This window comes from Ammodytes marinus (assembly GCF_949987685.1).
Source record: "Ammodytes marinus genome assembly, chromosome: 12".
NCBI lineage: Eukaryota > Metazoa > Chordata > Actinopteri > Uranoscopiformes > Ammodytidae > Ammodytes > Ammodytes marinus.
The window spans coordinates 27,054,940-27,063,262 of NC_137216.1; positions in this window are offsets into that span (position 1 = coordinate 27,054,940).

Sequence of the window (8,323 nt, forward strand, 5' to 3'; positions counted from 1 at the left end):
CAACGAGTGGCTCTTATGTTTATTTTGCTGTTTTTGAAAATTGCCACACAAAAAAAGTTAGAAAAATCCATTAACAGCTGTTGTAATCTTTTGTTTACTTGGGTGCATTTGTCTCAACACTTAGAAAACATTTTGCACCATTCAGGCCACATATACAGGTATTTAGTTGAAGGCAATATTTAGCTGATGACTTATGAAATCATGGATTTATTTTACATTTTTGTGTGCAAATTCTACTTGTTGACCCTTTTAAAGTACATCAAAATCAAGAAACGCTTGTGTATATTGTATCATGAGAATAGCAGAATGTATTGGAAAGGATTATAGTATTTAAATAAACATAAAGCATCTACAGTTAGGGGTAAACTATGAACCAAACTGCATCATAAGTCTTGCCAAACTTTGCAGGCAGAGTTTAATATTATCCAATGGCTAAAATAACCTATCCTGGTATATGTACAAATCTGGGGAACCACACAGCAGTGACTTTGGTGTTCTAGGGCGTAAGGGCAGCAGGTTGGTGTGTTGAGTTCAGAAAGTGCTCACAGAAACTGCTTTTGTGAGTGGAGTCAAGTGCAATAGTATCAAACTATTACAGCTACACTCTGGGGTAAAACGGTCATTCACAACCAACTCCAATCCAATTTGTCACAGTGTTTGGGTGAGCCTGTACCGCTCCATATAGGTTCTAGGGATTTTAACCCAATTCCTCGCTTGGCGCAAAAGCCTATAAAGCAGAATAATATAGTTGGAGCCTGAATGCAAGGCTGTGATATTTCTTAAGTCCAAAAAATACTCAAACATGTGTTAAGTGTGTCCGCTTTTTTTGCAGCACTAGACAGGACTGCTTAGAGCTTTTTGCAACCAATTAAAAAAACGTTTATTTACCTTTTAATTTTTTTTTGTGAAATTTTCTCATTTGCAATCACAATACTTTGTGTATGCACCTTACACTGGTCTATATTAGATTATAATCTCCATACACACACAACCAACACAAGTCCGGAGCCTACCTAGTGGTCCCTGTGAGCTTCTAATACAAAGAACCACAACAAATTTAAAGCATGGATGGAAAACTAGAAAGAACAACTTTGTACTTTTTTTAGATCCTCAACCCTACAGCAGGGATGTGAAACTACACAAGGCTGGTGCCAGAGTAAAATAGATGATACCTACATTTTGAAATCAGCTCAAGTCAAGCTCAGCCGCACCATATCAGATTCAACTCATTATCTATGGGGTTATGCGCAGGGTCAACTGTCTTTATCAACACCAGTAGCATTTTGAGCTAAACTTGCTAATCATAAGGGGATGAGCACAAAGACAAATATGTATTCTAGGCTGACAAGAATGATGTAATTGTTTGTTTTATTTTAGTTTTCCTTCAGTGTGTTGTCCTGAGCTGAAGTGTTGGACAGGTCATTATAATGTGTCTTCTTGGGATCATACATTTCGAGGAAAGTGCAAAAAAAAATCGAACAATTGTGAAGATACATTTTACAACGGATATCAGTGGAGTGGTGGATGGACAGATGGATGGATGGAAAGACGGACAAACTATATTGCCCTCTCTCTTTCCCCTCTAACAAATACATGGACTGAAAGTGACAGAGGAGAGTGGCATGGTCAAAGGATAGGGCCCCCATACCTTTGGAGCCCATCTGTGCATGTCCTTCAATCTAAAGTATGTCTCAAGATGTTGATCTCCAGTGTCGGTGAAAGAATGCATAACCCTCTCGGAGTGTTTTGGTTATATTGCAATGGGTTATAATATCACGTGGTTATTTATTCTTAAATGATTTGTATAGCTGCAGTTTTATTAAGGATCTATTGTACAGATGTATAATTTATTAATAAAAGTGAATATATTGTTCATCCTCGGTTGTGAAAATGGTTTGTCTTCAACAACTTTAAACAATTAAGAAAACAAAGTTTCCACGACCATATTTATTGTTTTTAAATGTTTTAGCATGTGTCATACATGCCAATTATCTACACTTTTGAAGTGAAATAACATCAGCAACACAACGTTTGTTGAGGATGAAAATTTCGAAATTAATTTTTTAAATACGTTACTTTGTAAATAACATAAAGCTACTACATTTGTTCCTCTGATTCATCATGGTTGTTATTGACAACAACCAACAAATCACAGTGATACATGACTAAACATACTGTATATGTATTATCAGCAACCTCACAGATGGTATTTGGGATATACAGCTGGGCTTCATACCATCACAGATCGGAGAACACAAGTGGCAGAAGAAAATATCACTTCATTAAGCGTACAAGGAGTCAAGCAGAGCCATAGAGTTTAGAAATATCAGGGACATTTACTAACCAGATGTAATCATAGTGTGTGGCTTCAATCTTATCATACTGAACAGGTTTTCTTTGAAGTGGCTGTATTGTTATTGTGCTGCATTTCTATGAACTATGAAAGCTTAATTGATATAAAAATATACTTGTAAGGCCTTTTTTCATAATATTACTTTGAATGTGATTTTTAATTATTTTTGAAGAAGTGGCCAAGAGGGGACTTTGATCATTGAGCTATATATACATATCAAAGAGGGGACACCATTCACTGCAGCAATGGAGCTGTCTGTGCCAATTGTTTCACTCTATGAGAGAGAGAGAGAGAGAGAGAAATGTTCTTAACATCATTTAAAGCATGACCAAGAGGGGACCTGAAAAAATGTCCTCTGTTAGCTTGGCAGTCCCCTGTTGGTGAGTGTTACAATGCGCAGGTCCTCTGTTGGTATGTGCACAAACATACACTTGCACTCGCACGCACACACATAGGGAGTACGCTTTCCCTCGTCCTCCCCATGCAATGTTCCTTGTGAACAATATCCCTGAGTTTTACTGCTGTAGCTGCTTGGCCATGTAATAAATAGGTGATCACGTATTGCTTCCATGGTATACTGTGTAAAATGTTGTAAAATGTCTGTAAAACAATCGTATAACTGTTAAAAATTGGCTATATTTAGAAAGAAAAGACAAAGGTCACAATGACACTTTTTGATCTGCATTTAATTACTCTCCACCCATATCCGCTGTTGACGAGGGTCATCTGTGTTGTCAAGCAACATAATGGATTTTATGGATGTGAGCTGGTGAAAAGATGTGGACGTAGCTTCGTCCAAGAATATTTTTGGATTTCAAAATTGGACGAAAACCATAAGCATCGTGCTGGAAAGGAAATGGGACAATGTATTGACAGAGAGAACAGCAGGAAGCGAGTGCATCTCAATCATGGCTTCCTCCCACACTATGATTGGCTACACACACACACACACACACACACACACACACACATGTTTGTACCGCTATACTTGTGAGGACATTCATTGACATAACGCATTCCCTATAGCCCCTTACACTAACCCTAGCCATGCAAACTACATGCCTAACCCCAACCCTCACACAAACCTAACCCTAACCTATAGTTCATACCTTTACTTTGGAACCTGGTCTTAGCCCCCGAACAGCTCATTAAAGGCCTGTCCTGAAGTGAGAACCAGCTGAAATATCCTCACAAAAATGGTACAAACACACACACACACACACACAGCAATCCCAGTGGGGATTTTCACAGCTGCCTTGTCTGCCTGCCAGGAGTTGCATCATCAGGTAGCAGAGACCTGCGAGGCTTCTGAGAAGATGCAGAGAGATGAGAGGAGGATCACTGATAAAACTGAACAGTGTGAATCATCCACAAACCCAGAGAAATAATTGAAGGAGAATTTATGTAGGTTGTCGTATTGCAGTATTATATACCCAGTATTACTTTACCTCCAGATAAATTGAATGTTTACGTAAAGACTGCTTTATGAATAACAGTAAACCTATAATCATGTGAAAACCCTCGGATCAGGAGCATTATACAGTACAAAATGAATCAAACCTGGGGGATGGACACCCACCCTATACTTATCCTGCACACCCACACACTCTCCCTATTGCAGGGCCAACCTTCACCACCGAGTGACAACTTTGGGTTGCAGGTTCACTTTAATTCATAAAACTGTGTTAGTCAAATGAGTCAGCACTCATCATGTGAACCAGTACAAAGACCACAAACAAAAAGGCAAATTGCAAACACAAACATCCTGGAGCATGAGCCACAACTGCTCAGATACTGTGGAATGAAGAAACACAAGTGCCAAACTTAAGCATCCGCTGCGACTCCAAGAACTGATGATGCGACACACATCCTCTAATGGTGTGCCTCGGAACAGCGCCCATGAAGTGGCCATTGCCCTCCTAGAGTGAGCAACAAGCCCTGAAGGGGGATATGCCACTGCATGCACACAAGCAAGGGCGATCAGATACACTATCTAATGTGCCAGACGCTGTTTTGACACAGGCTTGCCTAAAGTTGCTCCACCATATGTCACAAAGAGCCTGTCTGATGAGTAAATCGCCTTAGTGCTGTCCACATAAGACCTGAAGGCTCTCACAGGAGGGCACAGGCTGTGCAGACTCTCAGCCTCTGCCAAGGGGTGCGGTGGAGGATGAACAGAGTCTGTGGCAGTAGGAAGAGTCTGTAGCAGCAGTCTGAGGTTAATGTCACACGACTGAAAATCCATGCTGCCTGTGGTGGCCGGCTGGGTGGTGGATGACAGCGGCTGCCCAGATATCAATGTGAGAAGCACATACTACTAGAGGGAGAGAGTGTGAGGAGGCACAGCGGGAATGTCCATAAGGATAAAAATGCACCTATTTAACACCTCTCTACTAAAAAATCTTACACAAAAAATAAGAAAAAAACAGTTATTAAAAACTGGGTCCAGGGTTATTTATCTTCTATACTTAATTTGTGGTCAAATATTCCATGATTTAAGTCCTAATTAAATTAAATCTATCCCTGTATATTTAAAGTAGCCTACAGTGGCTTGTATTTATGAATTTATGTAATGTATTTAAAACCTAGAAAGTGCATTTTGATTACTATGTAAATATTCACGATAATCGCCAGTGGCTAATGTTCAACTTTTGTCGCTTTGGCAGGTTGTTGTTAGATAAACAAGTTAGGAATATCACAACCCAATCGATAAGAACATTTATAATAAAAATGTACAATATACTATGTTGCTCATTACAAATCAGAATCTGGGGGATGATATAAACTAAAGTGCTTATTTAGACAGCATTCAACATTGATGTGTTCTGGAAGAAAATAGCTTATTGATCTAAGTTTTTTTTTAAAGTGTAGCAAATATTGTTTTTTGAGTTCAATATTGGCAAACACTGACTCGTTAGTTTGCACTGTGGCCCAATAGCAAACCATCAAGCTGACAGTGCTGACCTTCAGTGGTACAGATCCATGTTCTGAATAAACTGTGTGAACTTATCCGTTAGCGCCTGAGCAAATTAGCCTGCTAACTGTCAGTTAGTGAGCTTGCTGTTTACTAGGGCTGGTATCCCCCGTCAAGCCAAGTACAGAGAAAATAGAACGAAGCCCAGGGCTTTATGCATTCACATTTATTCACTCAGAACTATTGCAGCTGACTAGCTCTAGCATCTTCTACTTGCTAGAACCACATATTTAACATAATGACTGAATTTCAGAAAATGCAGTTTCTGGTGTGACAGGCCTTGCGTAGTTTTAAAGGTACAGTGTGCATTATCGGAGTATTTAGCAACATCAGGTGCAACAGACACGATTATAAAAACATGTAAGGCCATTAGGTTTGTCTGTTCAGTGCCACTGTAGAGACATGGCGATGCAACATGGCGGTGCATCCCGCTCCAATGCAGATATAAAAGGTAATCACGGGGGCGACCGTGGCTCAGGTGGTTAAGCGGGTTGGCCAATGATCCAAGGGTTGGCAGTTCGATCCCCGCTCTGCCACCTGTGTCATGGTTGGAACCTGGAACCCTGTAAAGCGTCTTTGAGTGCCTTGAAAAGCGCTATATAAAACCAATCCATTATTCATTATTATTAATCCTTTTTTTCTTTTTTTTCAAGTGATTGAACACTAATTAAAACATAGTTATGAAAATGATATTACATTTCTACCAAGCCTGTTCTGAAAAATATATTCTACACACTGTACCTTTAAGAGTTTAATTGCTACTTTGATTATGTGTTAAGATGATGCAGTAGTATGGCAATATGTTGTTTTCACATAACCCTCAAACTGTTCCAGCACAGGAGGTCGGTTCTGTTTGGTCGATGGGAGTCTGTAATATAACAGAGCTGCTCAATCTGCTGTTCATAGGAGACAGGACACCTGTAACCAGAAGCTAGTTACTACAGATGGCATCATACACCACTGCCTCAAGTCTTTCTACAATATTCTATAATATTGCATTAGACCGTTGAGTTTCTCCGTTCCATGCAACTTTAGAAACATTTTTCAAGCGATCATACACTAATTAAAATATACTTCATTTGTTCTGAGTCTGTTCTGAAAAATGCCCCCAAAAAGTCTATACACTGTACCTTTAAGAGTTACATTTAGGGCTGTCAAATTAACGCGTTAATTTCGATTAATTAATCACAGAAAAATTAACGCGATTAAAAAAATTAACGCAGATTAATCGCACTTCTTGCCCTTTGACCCAGTGCAAAAGTGGTGCGTAGCTGCACCGAGCTGCACCTGAAGCAGACACAGCCCGCGCGGGTGAAAGGGAGAAAAGTAAAGAGAGAAGCAGGGGGCCGAGGGCTCTATAGACGGTTTAATAAGCATGAAGGTAGGAAGACATCTTACTTTATTCTCCGCAGCCAGTGTCTGTGCATTATTGATTTAGTGGGTGCAACAATGTAGGCTAGGTTCAAAACAGTATCTCTCAATCTTTCTCCCCGTGTCTCAATTTTGTTTGCTAGCTGTCTCGTCGTCCGCGTAAACGTGTGTGTGTGTCCGTGTGTGTGTGTGTGTGTGTGTGTGTGTGTGTGTGTGTGTGTGTGTGTGTGTGTGTGTGTGTGTGTGTGTGTGTGTGTGTGTGCGTGTGTGTCTCTCAATATTTTTGCCTATGAGTACGACGATGGTGAATGAATCGGCATAAGCATTTGTGGCAGTGCAGCGCTGTCTGTTGTGGAGACAGAAGTTACGAGAGAGAGAGAGAGAGAGAGCGAGAGAGAGCGAGAGAGAGAGAGAGAGAGAGAGAGAGGGAGAGAGAGAGAGAGAAACAAACTGTAGCAGGCTATACAGCTGTTTATAAACAAGCATAAAAGTGTCATAAAAGTATGCGATTAATTTAGATTAATTAATCACAGAGCCTGCAATTAATTCGATTAATTTTTTTAATCGCTTGACAGCCCTAGTTAAATTCAAACTTTGATCATGTGTTCAGATGATGCATTAGTATGGCAATATATTGTTTCTAATAACACAACAGCAAACTGTTGTTCCAGCACAGGAGGTCTGTTTGGTCTCTGGGAGTCTGTAATTATGGCGCTGCCATAGTCTGCTGTGTAGCTATGTTGGGGGAGGGTGCTTCTCTCCCTCTTAAATACTGACAAGCCCCGCCCATGGGGTGTGGCATCAACCTGTATTTAAAGTGGGAGGAAATCGTGCAGCCTCCTTCCCCAAACAATTTAATTCCAGTCAGCTATGTGCTAAGAGGCGCTGTGGCAAATTAGTCATTTTCTTTTTTGTGCATTTTTACTTCTTTACACATTTTGTGTTTCAGACAGAGAGACACTGTAAATTGAACTTTTATTTTCTATGATTAATGTTAAATGTTTGAAACACATTGTGGTGCAGCTACACTCTGAACCATGTGCCACAGGGACACCTAGTGGTAAAATTCAGTTTACCAGTTCAGTATCTGGCTTACTATCACTCTGGGTGGAACGGTCTCTCTGTCTCTCTGTCTCTCTCTCTCTCTCTCTCTCTCTCTCTCTCTCTCTCTCTCTCTCTCTCTCTCTCTCTCTCTCTCTCTCTCTCTCTCTCTGGGGGGGGGGGGGGGTGTTATTTAGCTATGGATGGCAGCCTGACAGAACCTGGTGACGATCATGTCACTGTATGAGCAATTAGCCCAAGCATCTTCTGAAATTTCTACTCCTATTTCCCTTTCCCAGATCTCCCTCAGATGCTGCGTGGAAGGAGCAGTGTGAGCTGCAAACAAGTTTACAAATCAAGAGACTAGGTTTTTGGTATCATATTTAGTTATCAGCAATGACTGGACTTCAATAGGGCGATTATAAGTTGTAAAATGTTACCCATGAAATAGTTCCTTATTTGTAGGTATCTGAACATATGGGATGGCTGCAGTGTGGATCTATCCCTCAGCTGAGCAAATTATAAAGAATACATTATCAATGTACAAGTCCTTAAAAGCAACAAGACCTCTGCTTTTCCAGACT